The following is a 21,623-nucleotide window of genomic DNA, read 5'->3' on the forward strand; positions in this document are numbered from 1 at the left end:
GTTAAGGGTGTCCCCCCTGACCTGGAGGAAGGGGCTACTGCTAACAGTGCCCCTACCATGTTGTCTTCTGGGGGGGCCGCTCCTAGTTGGGTGGTTCAGGACCCCAGAAGGGAGGGCAGGGGGAGGGAAGCCTCACCCCTGGCCCTGGTCCAACCTGAAGGTACAGACCCCCGGTTGGAGGATCAGTTGCAGGTTAACATCCCTGCACTGATGGAAGAATTGTGCAGGACTGCTTCTACAAGCACCCTGACAGTTTTTGACTCTGGGGGTGCCGCTTCTGCAGGAAGGGTACAGAGCCCCAGAGGGGAGGACCAGGGTCAGGTTGTCATCCCTGACCTGGTGGAAGAGAGAGTGGTCAAAGGGTGCCAGGCACCTGGGGCTACCACCCCCCACTCTCCACAGTCACAGTGGTTAGAGAGGCCTGAGGTCGGGCTCTCATCCCTGACAGTTGTCTGGGGCCACTGTGGCTTGCTGTCCTGGTGGACAGAGTTGCCCCTGGGGGGGGGAGGACGAGAGTCACACCCCGGGGGTGGAGTGGGCAACACCACTGTGTTGGCCCTAGTGGTACTATCTGCCCATTGCAATACATCTGTGAGCAAAGTAAAGTTAGGTGTTGCACAGATGGTGTCTGTAGATGTGGAGAAGGGTTCCCCATGGGTTAGCTTAGTGGGCCCTGAGAGTATGGACAGAGGGATCCAACTGGAGTCAGGAAGGCGTAGAACTGGAGCATGCCCCTGCTGTTGTGGGCCTGGGTCCCTGTTCTATCGCCCCAATCAGGGAAGTACATCAAGGTATTGATTGTTCTCCCCTGGCTTTAGGCTGGTAGGGGGTCGTGTTGGACTTATGCTTGTGCAGGGTCATCCCCAGACTTTTTTGCCTCCTGCCTCCTATATTTTTCTGACATGTTGCTGTTGGCTTTTCAACTCTGAGCCCTTTACCACTGCTAACCAGTGCTAAAGTGCATATGCTCTCCTGTTTAAATTGTATGTAAGTGGTTTATCCATGATTGGCATATTTGATTTACTAGTAAGTCCCTAGTAAGGTGCACTAGAGGTGCCAGGGCCTGTAAATCAAATGCTACTAGTGGGCCTGCAGCACTGGTTGTGCCACCCACATAAGTAGCTCTGTAATCATGTCTCAGACCTGCCACTGCAGTGTCTGTATGTGTATTCTTACACTGTAAATTCGACTTGGCAAGTGTACCCACTTGCCAGGCCTAAACCTTCCCTTTACTTACATGTAAGGCACCCCTAAGGTAGGCCCTAGGTAGCCCCAAGGGCAGGGTGCAGTGTATGGATAAGGTAGGACATATAGTAAGGTGGTTTATATGTCCTGACAGTGAAATACTGCCAATTTCGTTTTCACTGTTGCAAGGTCTGTCTCTCTCTCATAGGATAATATGGGGGCTACCTTTAAATATGATTAAAGTGTAGATTCCCCTAGAGAGTAGATGGACATGTGGAGTTTGGGATCCCTGAACTCACAATTTAAAAATACATCTTTTAGTAAAGTTGATTTTAAGATTGTGAGTTTGAAAATGCCACTTTTAGAAAGTGAGCATTTTCTTGCTTAAACCATTCTGTGACTCTGCCTTGTTTGTGGATTCCCTGTCTGGGTCAGTTTGACAGTTGGGTTGTTTTTCACCTCACACCAGACAGTGACACAAAGGGAGCTGGGGTGTGATCTGCATTTCCTGATTAGCCATCTCTGCTAGGAGGGAGGGGTGGAGTGGTCACTCTCATCTGAAAGGACTGTGCCTGCCTCTGACAATGCTGTCTCCAGCCCCCTGGTGTGTGTCTGAGGCCTTGCCTGGGCAAGGCAGGATTTCACAAGAAGGTGTGAGTCCCCTTTGAAGGAAGGTGACTTCAAAGACTAAAATGGGTATAAGAAGGGCACCCAAACTTACAAACTTTAGAAACACTTCTGGAATCAAGGGGAACCTCTGCCTGGAGAAGAGCTGATCGCTGAGGAACAAGTGCTGCCCTGCCTGTGACTGTGCTTTGTGGAGCTTTCCTGCAGTGCTGCTTCTGCCAGAGTAAGAGGGCAAAGACTGGACTTTGTGTGCCTTCCATCTTGAAGAAGAAATCTCCAAGGGCTTGATGTAGAGCTTGCCTCCTGTTATTGAAGTCTCAGGGATAGCAAAGACTTCTTCCTGCCAGCACCTGGAGTCTCTGGAGAGACCCCTACTCTGCTCTGTGGTGCCCTTCCAGTTCCTGGGACCCTGAAAGGAGAGGCTGGCAGCCTAAGGACAAAAATACACGCACCGAGCGCCGTGCGGGGAAAAGATCGACGCGAATCCGATCGCGGCTGAGAAAACGACGCGACGCCGGCTCCGCAGCTGAGAAACGACGCCGCTGGAAACGCGACCGGAGAATCGACGCCCGGAGCAGGAGAAACGACGCGCAGCATCGCTGACGAAGGCTGAGAGATCGCAACCAGCGCCGCGGGACTTCGGACCGTCGCGTGGCTGGCTTTTTCGACGCGCCGAGCCGAGCTGTTTTCGACGCATATACCCGTGCCGGGTTATTTTCGACGCACACCGCCCGTGCTGGGTTATTTTTGCCGCAAACCAGGTACATTTTCACGCTAGCAGCGCTAGTGTGTTGTTACAACTACCTAAAGACTCTTTTTATTTTAAACCTTTAAAAAAATCATAACTTGACTTGTGTATGTTGGATTTTTGTCGTTTTGGTCTTGTTTTGTCTAGATAAATATTTCCTATTTTTCTAAACTGGTGTTGTGTCATTTTGTAGTGTTTTCATTAAGTTACTGTGTGTGTTGGTACAAATACTTTACGCCCAGCACTCTGAGGTTAAGCCTACTGCTCTGCCAAGCTACCAAGGGGGTAAGCAGGGGTTAGCTGAGGGTGATTCTCTTTTATCCTAACTAGAGTGAGGGTCCTTGCTTGAACAGGGGGTAACCTGACTGTCAACCAAAGACCCCATTTCTAACAGTGTCAATGCAGCCCCTCAGCAGCAGCTTGCAGCAGCTCCAAGCTGAGTTTTTTGGCCAGAGTGAGCACTGTAGCCCAGTTATGGGCTACACAGTGCAAGTGCAGACTGTCTGTGCTTGCACTAGGTCCCCCATAACTGGGCTGCAGTGCACGGTGGTAAGCTCCACTCTGCTGCCGGGGAAAGCAGAGTTCTTGGCTGAACTCTGCACTCCAAGTGGAGTGCCAAAACTGTGTTAACTCTGCCAGCGGAACGGAGCTCACCACCCACCACTGGTCTTTACTTCACTCCTGTAGTTCTTTTTCATCCACGAGTTAACCATTTTTTAGCTGTTTTCTTTTCTTTATCACACCTGTTCTTCTACTAGTCTTTTCTCTCTTAATCTAGATCATAGAAAATCTGAACATGAGACGTAACTCCCTTTCCTTAAAATGAGTGCCAATATCCAATGAAAGCAACCACCAGCACAAATTGCATGCTATTGAAAGCAGGCCACTCCTTTGAGAAGAGCACAAATACCCCATGCTCTCACAGTGGTGGGACAGCACGTTAATCCCTGATGTGTGAAGCCACAACTGTCTTGACTACCTTTATAAAACATCTCCTCTTCTGTGATGATTTTTATGTCCTCGGCCACCTCCTTTCATCTTAGGGTTGTCAATCCTTTCATGTTGCATCCACCTAACTAATCAATTACAAATATTAGATCTGTCTTCTGACAGAAGCAGCGAGTGTCCCGGTTGATGTAATGTACAAATGCACTGTACTGATAAATCAACAAATGCTGGCTGCTTCTAACTACGGACTACTCACTATAGTTACTTAATAACTCGAACTCTCCCCATCTGTGTCCCTGGCACCCGCCAGCTTCTGTCAGTCTGCAAGTCTCTCTCCAGCCCACACTCCGTGTACTCTTTGTGCTAGGAGCAGACAGCAGAACTGACTGCTGAGGTGTTTGTGGTATTACCATTGGCTTCTCCTCAGAAGGAGGACAATTAATACCAGCAACACACTGGCAGAAGGGAAACTGGAGGAAACACCACCGACCAGGATTCCAAATTTTAACTTTCAGACATGAACAAAGGCAAATTCAAAATGTTTACACAGACAGATTACAGCATTATCAGAGGTGGTGGTCTCCAGGGCTTTGGCAAGCCCAGGAGGGGCCCCCGTGCAACCTCTCCTTATTTCTGGGGCCTGGACCACCCAAGGGCAGGAAACTGCCTTTAAAAAAAAAAAAGTCAGAATATGTTGATGTTTTAAAATAAAAATGCTTTTAAGCCCTGACATGGTCCCTCAGGGACCCCAGCTCCAGAGCCAAGGGGTCAGGGTGTCCCTATCCATGCCCCTTTTCTTTTCTTTTTTTTCAATTATGTTTCTGGGACTCAGCTGAAACCAAATCCCAAGACGACTGCCAAAACATTCTTGTTGAAGTGTTGGCAGCCAATCAGATATCAGCACAGGGACAGTCGGATGCGTGGAGGATCTGCGTCCCTAAAAATCAATATTTTTGGACCTTTTTTTCTTTTAAACTACTGAAAGGATTTACACCAAACTACTAAAAGCACGATCTGTGCAACAAGATCTAGCATCTTTCAAAATTTGGTGTAATTCCATTCAGCAGTTTGTGCTGTATGTGTGTCTGAAGACCCTATGGAAAAGTGAAAGGGGAAAATGTGTTTTGGAAACACCATTTCTCTCAGCCCCCACTTGACGGATCACCCTGAAACTTATAAGACAGCAGCTGAGCTGACCAAAATATTTGTTTTGAAAATTTTGTGAAGATTCATCAAGCGGTGGCAAAGTTATTGGTTATATAGAGATCCATGGACCCACCCACGGATTTACACTAGATGCTGTGCTGAGCTCTGCGACTGGATCAGTGGATCTCAGGAACGGTTAAAAAAAAAGGGTTTCACACATTTTTAGCCCATTATTTATTCTTTTTCCTCATGTACATTAAACACATGAAGTCAGGTACGCTCTACCCTGATCCCTTAATAAAAATTACAGGCCACATTTCAGCCCTTGAGACCATATACCGAAACCCTAAAATGGCAGCTGCAACTTTTCTGTCAGGTTGCGGCCAGCCATGAGTGTGAGAATGTCTGTCAGGTTGTGTGAGTGGGTGTGACACTGGATGTGAAAGTGTCTTCTATGGGTATGTGAGTGGGTGGGAGATCTTCATCCATTCGGCGACGTTGGTCATACAGTTCACGAAGTTGTCTCAGGTGGTGGAGGTGTCTATGGTGAGGATGAGTTGGGTGTCATCTCCGTATGAGATGATGTTGAGTCCAGGACTGTGGACGATATTGGCCAATGGGGTCATGCAGGTGTTAAAGAGGCTGAGTGAGGAGCCCCGGGGCGGTGCCACAGATGGTGTCCTTGGGTTCAGAGGTGTAGGGTGGTAGGCCGATTCTCAGCGTGCATCTTGTGAGAAACAAGTTATAGTCACTTGAGCCACAACATGCAGTCTTGACAATATGATCTGTCTCTGTTTGCCTCCCTTCTACTTCTTCATGAGAAAGCTTTCAGAATAGTCTTTTTTCTGAGAAAGTTTTCACATTTGTTGCCTACTTAGACCTGACTACACTGCCCTTCTGTCCTCCTCTGCTCTACCTTCACCTAAGCACTTGCCAGTGACCTTCTCATGAGTGATTTCTCTAGACAGATTTTGGACATGGACCCTTTTCTCAAGTACCTACTTTATTGAGTACCCCATGGTACCTTTGGTCCTTGTTACTAATGCTGTAGTCTCTGGATGAGACAATGGGACTATGGCTCTCTCCCTCCTATTCCACCATAAACCTTTTGCTTTCTATTTACAACCAGGAGTACCTCCTGCACTTTGTGATTACTTCCCCCACACCTGCAGTAAAATTGACATGATTCTAACAAGGCAGTTGTGGCCTTGCTTGTCCCTCTGTTGCCTCTGTACAGCTGCATCTCTTTAATGGATTGGCGTAGAGTAAACATACTATGTACTCAATTCTTCTGGATGTTATACTGTATGGAGGCGTTGACCTGGAAATGTTATGCCATTTGGTTATACTCATGTCAGTTCATTGTTACACGCTTTCCTTGTACTTACCGTAGATGTACATGCTCCTAACTTTGCTGTAGAATCCATGTTTACCTATTATTGTCTTTGCTGATACATTAGCTACAATAAGAGCACACAAAGTATCAAGAAGCCAAAGTAACCCTTCTGTTTCCATGAAAGTGCCTCCTCTACAGAAAGTGCAGCCTTATACACAACCTTTCTGAGCTATCATACAATGAAGATTATAATGAATGACGTCTCTGCCTTTAAGGTGATGTGCTTCCCCAATCACTGCAGACCAGTAACAATCGGTCCCAAATTGTTATTTCCAAGTGACATGACTTCAGCAAAGCAAAAGAAGGCGACCAATATTGTTGTATAAATAGTATATGAATTGTCCTAATATGTTCCCAAGTTAAATAAAGTAGCCATTTCATTATTACTTCTCTTCTACAGGCAGCTTTACATGGGTGTTGTAGAAGACTAGTTGTGAACAATACAATACATAGAGTGAAATTTGGGTCAGACTTTTGCTCACAATTGCATGGCATTTTTGTCTGTCTCTCTTCCCTAGTCCTGTTCTGATGGTCATATTCTTGTGTTTGTCCCACCAAAAGTCCACTTTTGTCTCTCCTTGCTTTGATTGGCTGGCATGCATTTTTCTATTGCTGGGGTGAAACCCTGCAGTGCATAAGAAGGACTATTTTCTCTCCCTTCATAAGAAGGACTATTTTTTCTCCCTCTTTATTGCTCCCTGTTCCAAACACGTTCTCCCAGACCACTCTATTAATCAGTAGGATCAGTTGGCAACCCCACCCCGGCCTCTTGTCCCTATCCACTTGTGCTCAGAACTGTGACAACTAGTATATCAGTAGGCACCTATCTTAAAATGTTTTTTGATCATTACAAGATGATCTTTCACCCTGGCATTAAACAAATAATTAAAAGATAGATGGAAGCACATGCATGTATGGCAACCATCTATGAAAAAGCAATCATTGGAAAATCCAACAGGTTTGATAGGCAAGACATTTTGGCTTTACCAATTTTTTTCAATTTGCTATGCCACCTCTTGGGGAAGCCACTCTAAGCTAGTTTTGAATCCAGAAAGTACAATCTAGCCACATCAATACACTTGCCAAGATCAATCATTCTGCAAGTAGTTATATATTCCTCCATGTATCATGAGGGTTGAAATCTACAAATGGTAGCTCATAAGTACATGGATAATCCCAATGAGTGAACCAAGAAATATGTGCATTTAAACTGTGATAGATTAAGTAATTTATATGGCATGCTCTACCCCAAAGTATTTCTAAAATAAATCATGTGTGATTATAGGGTAAATGTATATACAGTTGTACAATAAATTTTGCTACGATACAAACACCTGCTCATTTGAAAGGGAATCACAAACCTCATTAGCTACCAGTTCAGCTCCCTATGGTTTGCCTCAATTTACAATCTTGGTAACCCTAATAAGACATTTTTTAAAGCAGAGGCGCTACATTTTCCAAAGAATTAAGAGACAGATTATCGCATAATATCAAATAATGATGCACCACTGCAGAAGCATCCTATTAAAATGTAACATGCTAAAAAATGTTGTGCTTTCTGAAAATATTACTGATTTTTTAAAAATCTTTTTATAGGCAAAAGGGGCGGACTCCTATATTCTCAGTGTGATTTCAGTTGGTAAAACATAAAAGTGAAGACCTTTTTTTCAGTTCAGGAGTCCTCTATTTGAGCTTCTATTTTTAGCGTCCCTCTTGGACAGATTCCTCACAGGAACGTTCTATGAATTATTCATTGTCCAGGGGAAATAGCCCAGGTACTTCCTGATATTTCAAAATAATGACAGCTTCAGCCATTTGCGCTGGATTTCTTCAGGCCTCATTTAAACCCAGGGTTGCAGAAGGCTTCCCTCCTTCCACTCTTTCTGAGAGCTTGGAAATGAGCATAGGTATTTTGCTGGTGGCAATTGCGTTTGCAAGTGCAAGCAGCAGTGGATAAATCATTAAGGCCTTTCTCTGAAGAGACACCGCACAGATCGCACGCCTCTGACAATGGGTTTCGTTCACCCTTTTATTTTTCAGAACCCAATTGCATTTTGCGCCGAGGAGATGTGAGGGAGAAGCAGCTATCGAAGCAGATCAAAGTGTGCTCGGCAATTAAAAGAATCGCAGGGTAAACTGCTGTGAATGATTGTTCTGGAAATATCCTTCACCCAAGTTAGTAATTACATACTTCGCTGCATGCCCATAATTATGAAATGAAAAGATATCCTGTCACCTAGCAATTTTGTCAGTGTTTCTCTTAAAGTTGCAATTTCCACTCTGATGATCTTCATTGTTGCAAAATCACAGGATAGGAGGTCAGACCGGGCTGGCGCTCGGAGGCCGGGCACGGGATGGATACTTCCTTCAACCTATTTATTCCGCTCTCACTCTGGGGGCTCGGGCTTCCTCCTGTATGATAATGTGCCTAATCATGAGGGTCTATTTCATGCTCTAAATTCTTTAACCAATGGAAATTACAAATAAAAAGGGTAGCTATTAAAATCCGTGTATGTTTCGTTGCAAAGGATGTTTATGTTATTTAAAAAAAAAAACATTTTTCAAAGGCAAAATATAATGCGCTTAGCAGGGGAATAACACTCACTGCAGCCCCTACCTCGCAGGGTGCCCGAGACCTTCATAGGGCCCCCATTAAGCACAACGTCAATAAATAACTGTGAGACATGGGGGACTCAGTGTCCCCTCATCACATTTGGCAGAGAAGCCCCATTGTTTTGAGTTACGTCACTGGCATTTAGTGGGCGTGTTACGGCTTTTATTGCATGGGTGCGTGTGATGATTTGTGTATCTAATCATAACCGGCCAATTTCAGGGATTTTAGGTTTTATTTTATAACCACTTTAATTTCAATGGAGTATCTAAACATACGTTAAGATCTTATGTGTAGATAAGCAATCATTTCCTGCTAGGTAAGTTTTTGAATTAATGAATTACTGACAGAGTGCTACAGCTGCCTGGGAGAGGCGTCCCAGCACTACAGATAGAACCTACCGTTCTGCACAGCTACTCATTCATGACAAAGTTTTTGCATTTTCTTTTAAATTATATTCAGAAAACATTTTCTTAGTGAGATGGGGAAACTATTCAGGAAGTTTGCCGATAAGAATGAAAACGAGTGTATTCACTTCTTTAACTCTGGACCCAAGTGACGTGTAGAAGATACTGACTTGTCAATCGAAGTGTTCTGCTAGGTTTATAAGGAGAGAGTCTATCACTGAGCTGTAAGGTGCGTCACAGATATAAGGCTCTATGGGTCAAGATTAGAGCCTTGAAGTGGACGTTTTATTCCTCTAGCAGCTGAATGAGTTTGCCCAGGAAAGGACAAACGGATGGATTGACGTTAGGGGGTGTATAAAAGAATGTAGCTGTTGCATTTTGAACCTGATGATGCTTAAGCAACGTATGCCCTGGAGGGCCCAGATACAGCACATTAACATAATCCAATCTGGCAATTACCAGAGAGTGCACCTTTGTTATACTAGTGTGATCAGGAACCATGGTTAGCACGTTCTTTTGAGATCTCAATTGAATAAGCAAGTCGATGAATTTGGGGCAGAAAGGAAAGATCCTTATCGAATTTGAATCCGAGATATCAATATAGTGCTGGGGGTTGCACCCAATTCTGATGTCCACCAACTGTGTAACCAAAGGGAAGCCTTGCCCCAAAGAACAGTATCTCCTATTTATCAGCAGTAAGACTCAAACAACTCATTTTCTTCCAGTCTGCAACCACTGAGACAGCCTTTGGAAGTCTCTAGATTCCCACCTTTAATCTCATGGAAGGAGAGCATCAATTGAGTAATCAATTGAGTATCATCCACGTATGATATTACCTAGAGAGCCTAGGCCTCCACAATCTGAGTGAGGGGAGCCATAGAGATAATAAATAGTTTGGAGCTCAAGGCAGAGCCTGAGGGAAACCATGCCTCAGAGGGTTACAGGTTAAAAGAATAGAAGAAGATAGACAGCCTGGGTTATGTCTGACAGAAAAGACTGGAGGCATTGTTGTGCTCCCCATGAACCCTTATGTGTACTTGCCATTTCAATAAGATGATAAGGGACATGGTGTCAAAGACTGCAGACAAGTTCAATAGAATTACCATCACAGTGTGGCTCTCATGAAGTTTGATCTTGATGAATCATTCACACTCAAAAGAACAGAAACTTTGCTGAATCCGGGCAGAGACCCTGATTGTGTTCTATGGAGTAAGTTGCTTGTTTTCAGGAACTGTGAAAGCTGTTTATTCACCAGGTTCTCTATAGTCTTAGCAGCAGCCGGGAGTAAAGAGATAGTTTTGACATTACATAACACAGTCGAGCCGCAGAAGGTTTTTTAAGAACAGTAAAAGTTCAGCTTATCTTCAACTTGAAGGGACCACTGCTAACTCAAGTGACTGTTTAAAATAATAGTACATGCATGGATTAATTACTGAGATGATCTTACTACTTTGTGTTAAACAAGCTATACTGAGAAAGGTATTAAGATTAACAGCACATTAAAAAAAAAACTTAGTAATGCAGTATAAAATAACTTCCATATAAAAAACAACAAAACACTGGCATTTGTCAGTTATATGTTACTGATGTAGGTTTAACGCTCACCAAGCATATCCCTCACAAGAGGAGAGGTGGTTATATATTGAAATCCCAATATACAGTTTTCATTAAAGAACAGTCAATAGAGTGACCTTGATCACATTTAAATAAGGATGGCCAAACCGCAAAAACAAATGGTGGCAGGGAGCACTGATGGCTTGGAAAATATGAACATACTTGAAGATTTTTTCTTTTTTCTTCGATGGGGTGTATGTTTTAAGTGGATCAGTGTATAGTAAGGGCCCCTTTACCCTCACTACTTAGGACAAACCCTCGAAATCTCAAACTGTCACTAGGTTACTTATCAGAGCATGCCCCTTTACACAAAAGACAAAAATATGATGTGGATTGGTACTTTTCTAGGATACTTGACTTGCCATTGTGAGGATGATGGCCTCTATATTCCCTGACTCTGGAATTGTGCCTCCCCTGTGGATTTTTCCAAATTCCCTCTATGAGCCTTCAGTGGTCATGAAGCCAACAGCACATAATTGTAATTATTATTGTGTTTTATTGTGTTTATTAGTATAGGATTGGCATAGCAGCTATCACTACTGTTAGACCTGGCATCCTTGGAATGGTTTCTCCTGACTTTTTGCCTTCTGATTCATGTTTCTCTGACATCAGTTTTGATGGCTGTAGGATTCTGTGCACTTTAGCACTGCTAACCAGTGCTAAAGTGTAGGTGCACTGTACTCTAAAACATAGTGATATTGGCTTATCATCAATTGGCATATTGTATTTACTTGTAAGTCCCTGATAGTGAAATACCATTAATTTCGTTTTTCACTGCTGCAATGCCTATCTCGCCCTTAGGTTACCATTGGGATTACCTTGAAGCAGCCTTTACATTCTGTGCATCTGCCTGTCTCTGAATATACATCTGGGCTGGGTGATGGGCCTTCACCAGGCTGATGGGCCTTCCTAGGCTAGGTGAGAGGGAGGAGCTGACATTCAAACCTGAATAGGGCTCTGTCTGTCGCCACACAAAGAGCTGCATAAGCCCCTGCAAAGTGTCTGGAGCCAAGGAGAGAACGTCAGGGACCTTATGCACTTCAAAGGCCTCCCTTTGAATTCTCCCTCAATTCAAAGGCTAAACTGGGTATGGATACTGGATCACAAACCAGTACCAAATCAGTACATTTCTGGATATGAGGACATTCTGCCAGGAGAAAGGACTGCTCTGCTGTCAGGAGGGACAGCCATTCCGTTAAACTGCTTTGGTGTGTTGGCCTGATGCCTCTTGCCTGAGAGTGAGAAGGACTGGACTTAACTTACATTCTTACAAGAACCAAATGATCGCTAAGGACTTGCCTCCTGTTCTGAAGGGTCAGAGCCATCAAAGACTTCCTCCAACTATGCTGTAGCTTTTGAACTCTGCCCTCTATCAACCAAGTCCTGGGCCCTGAAGGGGACTTTGCAGCTGTTCTGCTGCAAAAATTGACCCATTGATGCTGTTGCACTGATCGGAACAGCTGCATCCTCCCACAACACCGAAGCATTGCTGCTGCTGCTGAGCTCAATGAGTTCACATTGTTGATTGCGCAGCTTGGATCAGTGCATCACCACCAGCCCCAGCGCATTACCTTTCCTGATGGCTTGATGAAGATGCATTGAATTCATCATAAGGAGTTTGATGCCACTCATAGATGAGACTGTTTCAATGACTGCATGGCTCGACGGTGACACAATCCCCTGGGCTGTGTTGATTGGAACTGATGCATCGCCCTCGCATCGCCTTCTTGACGTCGACACAACCCTCCATCCAATGTACGTTTCAGTGTGCGAGTCCTGTAGCTGGCCTGCTGTCATCCCGATCGCATGAACTTTGGATTTATGCCGGTGTAGCATGACCTCAAGTCACCTCAAGTAACCTTTTAACCCTATTGACTTCTAAACTCCACTTAGAAGTTATTCTTAGAAAAAATCATATCTCGAGGTGTACTTATTGGATTTCTGTCGCTTTGGTCTTGTTCTAAAATGTTCTATATTTTTCTAAACTGTTTGGAGTCTTTTTAGTGATGTTTCACTGAGTTATTGTATCTTAAGTGATGCTCAAATACTTCATACTTTGCATTTTAAGTTAAGCCTGACTGCTCTGTCACAAGCTACCACAGGGTGAGCACAGGTTAATTCAGAGAGTGCAACGGACTTAACCTGACTAGGTTTGTGGTCCATACATGTACATGGTGCATAACTCTGCCAGCTGGAGCCACAAATTCTAAAAATATCAAACTAGAAGTACTCCTAAAGAACCTTTATGAACCTGAGATTTCAAAAGTAGAAGAAAGCTTGCATTCCCTGCTTTCTGGCTACGGAAATTGGTGTGTCCCCTGAATATCAAATCAACAATATTGACAAGAAAGAAAATCGAGGACACAATTTTGAAAATACTTTTAGATGAATGAGCTCATTATCGGTGCACGCATGTATTGGTTGATCTCTTTTAGGCACATACACATACTGTTGGACCTATGGAGGACATTTCCACATTATTTTCTCATGTTAATTTTAATTCAATCATTTTCACTAATTAATCTAACCGTGTTCGGTAGTATTTCACGTTTTTAATCTTTATATAATCCCATGCACTTTTCCCATTGTAGTTACATGTTCTTTTTAAAATGGATTAATGAAACACATTTAAAACATGCACGTGAACAGCCAGGTAATAAAAAGGGAATATTATGTCGAGTGATAATGATAAATGGAGAAAAGAGGGAGAAAAGAAAGGTAGATAATCTGAATCAGCATAAATAGCCCATGTATTTTCATAGAAAAATATAATTCACGAACACTGGCCATTTCTTAAGCAAATGAAGTGTGATACAATATTTTGTCAAAATGTTATTTTCTCACATGAACAGTAGTTGGTAGCCTCATGCATCCAAGGTCGTCCCTAAGAAATTTTGGTTCTAGCCATCCTATAAGGATTGTGATTTGGGCAACTACCATATAGTCAAAACGAAACATTTCACAACATTATGTCGAATAGCAGATGATACTAAATTGATTAAAGTGATGAAAAGAAACTGCATGTGAAACTGCCTCACTTGCATGACATTAAACAAAGGCTGATGCATTTGTTAGCTCCACCTGAACATGGATGAAAAGTGTTTTTTATTTTTTAACTCGTTCCCTGTTTAGTGAAATTTTCTGTGCATATTGAAGATCTTACTTTTTGCCTGCATTGTGTTTTTTGTCTCATTTGCTAAACCTAACACATTGAATAGTAGCTAGGATACATTAGCTACCTTATTCCTTGTAACAAACCTATATCCTAAGCCAGGTCTTCGGTCATTACTCAGGTCTTTTCTGCTTCCTAGCTAGGTTTGTACTATACAAATACACACACAGGTTTATATACACGCACAGCTACTTTGTTGTTTGTTTGAGCAGTATGGAATTTCAGTCACTGATCACATTGTCATTGTCATCTCTCATACTCATAGCCTAACATTCCGTTGTTCTACTTCCTCGTGTTAGCATCATCTGCCCAATGGGCCATAAATGTGACTGTTGTGGATATGTTTATTTTGAGGACTAATTCAGACACTGTAAAAAAGGTTTTCAGTAGGGAAGAATTAAGCATGGAATTCTCAGGACCTTGACTCATCCCATGTATCTTAATGTATCTACATGTATGAAAATGTACGTTAATGTCAATCGTCGTGCTGGAGGTTGTGCAGACTCAAAGTGCTAAAATACATAATGGAAGCTTTTGTCTCCTGCAAAAACGTAAATCCTAGCTTTTCATAGATTAACTCCTATTCTGGGCCTTCATTATGAGTGACCCAAAAACATGGCCTGGATGCTTTCCCGCCCTCAGAGTCAGCAATTGTGAGGATGGGAAAATCGAGGCCTTTTCAAGTGGGACGCTGAAAAATAGAAATGACCTATTACTCGGGGAGTATATAAAACCTAGTCTGAATCCCACCGTAATTCCTCTGAATATTCACATGCAGATGTAATCTTCGTAAAAAACGAAGCAGATTTGTAGAAACGCTGGGGATCTCATAATTACGATGGTACTGATAACTGCTGCTACTGGCGATGTCGGAATTAAGAACACACTTATAATGGGGGCCTAAATGTTACTTCGTGATTATTATCAGTATTATTACTATCCACGATCTCAACTAAATTAACAATGCAATTTTCTCCGCGGTTTCTAAATCAAACTTTTATTTTAAGACACCTTCAGCTTATTCTTCACGCCTGAGGGGTTATTTTGCTTGTACAATAGGGGGAAAGCTTTTCAGAGAAGTGTCACGGAAATACATGCATTCTCAAGTCATAAAATAGCAGAAAACATTCGATTTCTACATAAAGAGCCTTTCTATTGTTACCTGCAAACAAGAGGACGTAGTCTGTCAATGGATTTCCTTACATGCCATTCATATAATATCCACCTGCTATCTGCTGTACACCAACGTTGTTTCACTTTAATTTGCTCCGTTTTGACCTCAGCAAAGAACCTGACTGCAAACAACATATGCTTGGATTTGCTCAAATAATTATCTTTTTATTTCACACCGTACAAATAATTAAACAGACACAAGTAAGTCTCATAAGAAGTCACTCACCAACATTTTGTAACAGAGAGTGCCAGCAGGAGGTCTTCCCAAGTTTGATGCAAATCTGATTCATCATACAACTCATGATTCAAATTGGAACTTTTAAAAGCTAAACTGAAAAGTAAATTACAGTAACCCAATAATGTAAATTATATCAAACTATGCCTGCATGTGTTTTTGTAAAATGACTTGCCTTGAGTTTTTCTGTAGACAAACCTACCTCTGTGTAGGAAAGTGCCTCTTTTTGACATGGTCAACAAACACTTTTTGCCTGTTTTCTGATGCAGTTCTGACTGGAAGTGAACTGTGTTCCTGCTGACCAGGTCCCTAGTGCCAGATCTCTTTTCCTAAAACTGTGCAATTATTTCCCAATTGGCCATACCTTTGGCACCCCTATAAGTCTCTAGTGAATGGTACCCATTGTATCCTGGGCATGAATGCCAAAGATGGTCCCCAGGGGCTGCAGCATGTATTGTGCCACCCTCAGGGACCCTTCACATAGCACATGCCATGCAGGCTGCATGCCTTGGTGCAGGTAAAAGTGAAAATGTCCCTTAAGACTTCATGCAATATATGGAAGTCACCCCTACAGCAGGCCTTACAGCCCTAGGGCAGGGTGTATTATGTTACATGTGAGGCCATATCTGCAAAAGCAGATATGCCCCCACTATGCCTTTGTTGATTCTAAGAAATAGTGAACAGGGAAGGCATTTTAAGAACATGTGGTGACCACTGTTCAGTACAAGTTTCCCAGCTACATAAAGGCTTCACTAAAAATAGGGATCTTTGGTATGAAACATCTCCTATTATATAAATCCTCACTGATTCCATTGATGGATTTATTATTGCGTGGCATGCACCCAAAGTGCACCTCAGAAGTGTCCCCTGAAAACCTACCATCTGCCTGTGTGCTGGCTGACTATTTCTAATTAGCCTGCCACCACTAGACATGGTTCTGACACCCAGGGGTGGGAGGCTTTGCTCTCAGGTGGACAGAGATATAGCCTGCTCTGGCAGGGGTGTTAGCACACCCCTCCCAACAGGATGACCTGCAAATCTGCATTCCCAGACAGGAGGCTTCAAAGAAGCCCACCACCCTTGATATGTAGATCTGGCTTCCCTCAAAGGAAAGGATGTCAGCCCACTGCCCCAGTGCCAATTTGGCACCTGGACAGGTTGGAAAATTAGTAATCAGAGAGGCATGCCCACCTCTTAGGTCCGCCTCACCCCTAATGTGAGCTGTCTGATATGGACACAACTTCTGAAAGTCTGCCATCTTGATGATGGCAGAACTAGAAATTCTGGGACAGAGTTACACCCACTTCCCACAGAAAGTAGTCATGTAGGGGGTGTAGTTACCCCTGGGGAAAGTAGCCCATTGGCTATTACACAACACTCCCCGAAACACCCCTAAATTCAGTATCTAGGGGAGCTCCTGGCACCAGGAAATCAGATCCTGCTGACCTGAAGAAGAAGGAAACTCTAGAGATGCAAAAGTGAGAATTGAAGAACAGTGAGAGACTCAGTGCCAACTCTGCCATTCTGCCTGCCAACTTCGAAAATTATGCCAAAGTTGCCTTGTCCTCCAGCTGCTGAAACTCTAAAAAGCATGGAAAGACTGCCAGCCTTCACTCCAGAAAAAGGGAACACCTGTGGAGTAGAGAAGATGCTCCCCTGCATACTTGCAGATGCCCAAGAACCGCTGAAGATGGCCTCTAAAACCACCTCTGGACAGCACCATTGCACTGAAGCCTCCCAACTCGTGTTGAAGTGGGCCAGTGGTGCCAGTGTGGTCCCCAGCCTATTCAGAGGCAAAATCCATTTTGGGTTTCCACACTGAGAGCTTGTGGTGAGGCTCCCCTCAACCATGACTCCCTCTGATGATGGCAAACCTGAAGGTCCACTGCACCTCTGCATCTGGACATCCTGGACTGAGGGGAAGTGGACCACTTGTGTTTCTGCATTTTTCATGCTTGTGAGACTTGAGTTCACTTGTTGGTTCACCCGGGTTGGTCCCCAAGTCCACGCCTGCAGCCTGTTTCTGTGCTCATCCTCCACCACAACCGCCACGTGTGAAGGACACATGATGGTCCAAGAACTGTCTGGACACCCTGGACACCCTGGACACATGATGTCCCTATGTTCCTGAGCATCACAAGACCTGAGCCCAGTTGGTGGCTCACCATAACAGGACACCTAGTCCTAACCTGCAGCCTCTTTCCAACTGGACCGATCCCTATTGACTAACATTGGGCACCTGACACCATACTACACCTCTACACCTAGCTCTAATATGTAAAATTGTATGGGGTAGGGCACCATCAAGCCAATTATCATGTTCTTGATAAGATAGAGGTATTTCTAGATATGGATATGCTCCGTACTATCAGGTATATTTGCAGGTGTATAGTGATGAAATGTATTTGTGTTCCCATCAGCTGCTGGAAATGTGACCCAAGAATAAAACAATCAATGTTCTATAGGCTGGATGAGCCTCAACAACAAATGTAACTGGACCCCCCTGGGCCGTTAGACCACATGCCAGTAAATGTGCAGTAAGGGGTGGTCGCATATTGACTGCAGTTGCTACCTGTTGTGGATTCACCATAATGAATGGTAAGTTTTGTTCAGAGGTAAGCACACCAAATGGGGATTATCCTTTTAGAGTTCAAGCTTGAACAACCTACAACGTTAGTTAGGTACTCCCTACTTAGCTGAGGAGGAAAATCCCCAATATCACGGACATCTCCGTGTATAGTACTGATGTGTCTTTGTATGTAGTGAGTTAGAGAAACTCAGGAGGACCCGAAAATTATAGCCTGACCAAATGTTGGCGGTGCCATGTCGCGCAGGCTCTTATTATTCTAATGAGACTACTGGATTTGAGAGGCAGAATCACTTCCACTGTGGGGGACTGAATCTACCCCACTACAGGTGACACCTGTCGGCCTAATCCGGGTTTCCCTTCAACTAACTAGCAATGCCTCATCTCTACCCAAGAGCAGGGATGAATGGGCAGCCGAACACATGACACAATTGATTCCTCAGGGAATTTGTGGTCACTCAGATCACATCCATTTCTCTGATTTTCGTTAGTCTCACATATACAAGGACAACGAGAGGCAGTATATGTTTCAATAAGGTTTTAATGAAGCAACTGCATCTTAGATAATAAAGCATGTACTGCAATAACCAGGACGATGAAGCATGACAGGATTAAAATAGTGACAAGGAGAGTAAAGCACAAAAAAAACGCTACCATGTTGTCACTTAAATCATTAAAATAATTCCTAACTAGGCTATGTTAGAGCACAGCATGAGAAGCTCTAGTTCTCCCCTTCAGGTTCCCCTGGAAAGACATCATCCCTCATACCTGAGCAAGATGCCTGTAGTCTACATAAGCAGCTGTAGCGAAGCATTCAGCATACAGTAATGGTCATCCGGCTGGAATCTCACTCCAATGTGTATGGGACAGAGAAGTGTTTTATAATAAAACAGCTGATGTTCTGAGAAAATGTCCCTACATAAGGATGTGTATGTTTCTATGAACACAAGAGACAAAGCATTACCACATTTACCGTCAACCTATCTTACTGCAGCCTTGAGAAAAGCACAGAGTGAAAGAAATGTCTTGTTTAAGAACACAGTGCTGCCCTAGGCAAAGAACAGCTGGATCGAGAGAAATAAAACAATACAGCAAATGTGACTATTGTTAAAAAAATAAACAAAACTGGATAAAGTATATCTAGTTTAAAGTGCACAGCGGCACTCCTAGTTTGCTAAAATAACATATATGGAGCTGTAACTAAAATGGCTACACAGCAATGGCACAGGGTAGTGCAGCAAGTGCCTTGCTGTGCTGCCATTCATCACCAGGGAAGCTCAAGAATGCATCATATCTGCAAGATATTGCACCTTTCTGTCCCCTCCCCCTGCACTGATGCACAAATTGCTGTCTAGTGCCAAGGCAGGCAGCCTTGCACCATGGTGCAACGGTGCTTGCATTGTGTGGGTGGTTGTTTTTCTGCAGAGTGTTTCCCTCATTCCATGTGTGCTGCAGAAGATAAGAAGAGGAAGATACGCGGAGTGATGAGGACATTTCTCCCTGTTGCGTCACACTTTCACTACCCCTGAGATGGTGTAAAATTGTGATGCATCCCCAGACTTGTAAATCTGTGAATACGTCAGTTAGCTTTGACTTCCATGGGTGTTGCATAGGTATACCCCAAGCCAAGCAACACCCATGGAACAGCTCTTTCACACAGTGTTATGCATGTAAGTTGTCCATATTTACAAAGCCATGATAAGCTACGCAAGGTGGCTTTGCATTGCCTTGTCAATATGTACTGGCACATTACGCTAGCGGAGAATCAAACAAATGGTTCTCTGGTGGCAAAAATGTAGTGCAAGGGCCTGATAACTGAGGCCCCTAATCCCTGAGGGGATGTACGAGGCATGACATGGCGGATGTCAAATGTGTGTTGCATGTGACCACCCCCAGTGTAGCTGGTACACCTCCCTTGCACATAGAGATGTAGAACAGTTTTCCTGCCTGCCATGCATGGCTGTGTGCCTTTACATCATGCAATAGATGCAAAAGTGGCTTGAGATGTCTTCACCGGTATGTCAGGATGATTTGCATTAGATATGTGTACAGAAGCAGAGTGCATGAATGTGGGACAGGCCTCATTGTGCGGTTCCTATCTGTGCTGGCAGACTTTGTATTGTGTCCCCCATATCTCTTTGTTATTGTGTCTGTTAGGTACTTGTTTTTTGCTTACCTACATGCAGGTCATTCCCATATTGTCCATCCTGAAACCTCTGATTGATGATGGAGTTGCAGAAGATGTATGTATCATGGACGCTGCCTGTGTATTTGTTCAGCACACTGAGGATTAGTCAGCAATGATCGATGATGGCCTGCACATTCATCGAGTGTGTGTGCTTCCGGTTGCACTACACGTGTTCTGTTGCCACAAGTGGTACAAGTAGCACATGGGTGCAGTCCATAGCTCCGAGGACATAGGGAAACCCAGCAATAGTGAAGAAGCCCTTTTTAATTTCCAACTGCAATTGCAATTGCTGGGTGTTGGGGAAGAGGATGTGTTGGGGTGAGGAGGATGTTTGCATCCAGAAGAGAGGGCAGAAATTCAGATGGGGAGGGCTGCCATACTCCACCCACTCATGCTGCTGTGATCTGAAAGGATCCAGACACAAGGAGGCGAAGCACAGTCAGGAGCTTGGTCAGCAGCGGGATGCTTTTGGACTGCTCAACCATTGACTGCAGTTGTGGGGCAATGAGGTGGAACAGCTGCATGATTGACTCCTGGTGAAGCTGGTAGAAGGTGATTACCTCCTCCTTCCTGTGGGGAATCAGGGATGCCCACTGGCGGTAGATGTGCTTCCTCCTCCTGTACTGCCTCTGTGATCCAGGTGGTGGAGACTGTGGTGGTGCAGGATGATGTGATGGTGATGTTGGGTGTTGCGCTGGTCTCTTTGGTGCCCAAGTTGTAACATGAGAAGGCTTGTGTTGTCATCCAGGTTGCCAAATTGTTTTTAAGTATTCTCCTTATATACCTGTGCCTGAGTCATATTAACTCCTGGTCTGGCCACGAGTTAAAATGTTGATGCTAGTCAGAGTTAGCACGACTTTTCCTATGTCATTTTTCAAAAAGCTTGTAAATACTGCATGAGCGGGCTAATGTCATTTTTTTAGGGGGGAACGCCTACATTGCATATTGTTGTCGATATCTGATGCAGCCAGATCTGACGTTGATGTGAAATGATGCTAGCCCAGACAAAGTGATGCTAGAGACCTCTAGGGTCACATTGTAGATCTGGAGTTAATTTAGCACAAACCACAGCATCAGAAAAATTTACGCTACGGAGGAGCAAAATCCTTGACAAGGAGGCCTCAAGTTTCACAATTTATAGATATCTGGACCTTTGGGTTGAAATTCAAATATTCCAGCTTTCCAGTTGCCTAAAGGTCCTGCACCTAGCTATCCTTGCTTCTACTCTCCCCTCTGAGGCTCGCTTGCTGACTTTGCTGACCTCTGCGCCCTTTCTTGTATATTATTCTACTTCACTCTGTCTAAGTCTCTGTGACTGTCTTGTCTGCTTTTACTTTGTTTTATCCTCCATTTTGTCTGTTTCTCTGCTTGTCTTGTCTGCATTGTACTTCATTTTGTGCTTTGTTCTGTCTAAGTGTCCGTGCCTGTCTTGTCTGCTTTGCACTTCATTTTGTGATCAGTTTTGTCAAAGTTTCTGTGCTCATCTTGTCTGCATTGTACTTTGTTTTGTGATTTGTTTTAAATCTCTCTGACCCTCTTGTCTGCTTTGTACTTGTTTTAATGCTCCGTTTTGCCCAAGTTTCTGT

This window comes from Pleurodeles waltl, chromosome 2_1 (assembly GCF_031143425.1).
Source record: "Pleurodeles waltl isolate 20211129_DDA chromosome 2_1, aPleWal1.hap1.20221129, whole genome shotgun sequence".
In the NCBI taxonomy this organism is placed as follows: domain Eukaryota; kingdom Metazoa; phylum Chordata; class Amphibia; order Caudata; family Salamandridae; genus Pleurodeles; species Pleurodeles waltl.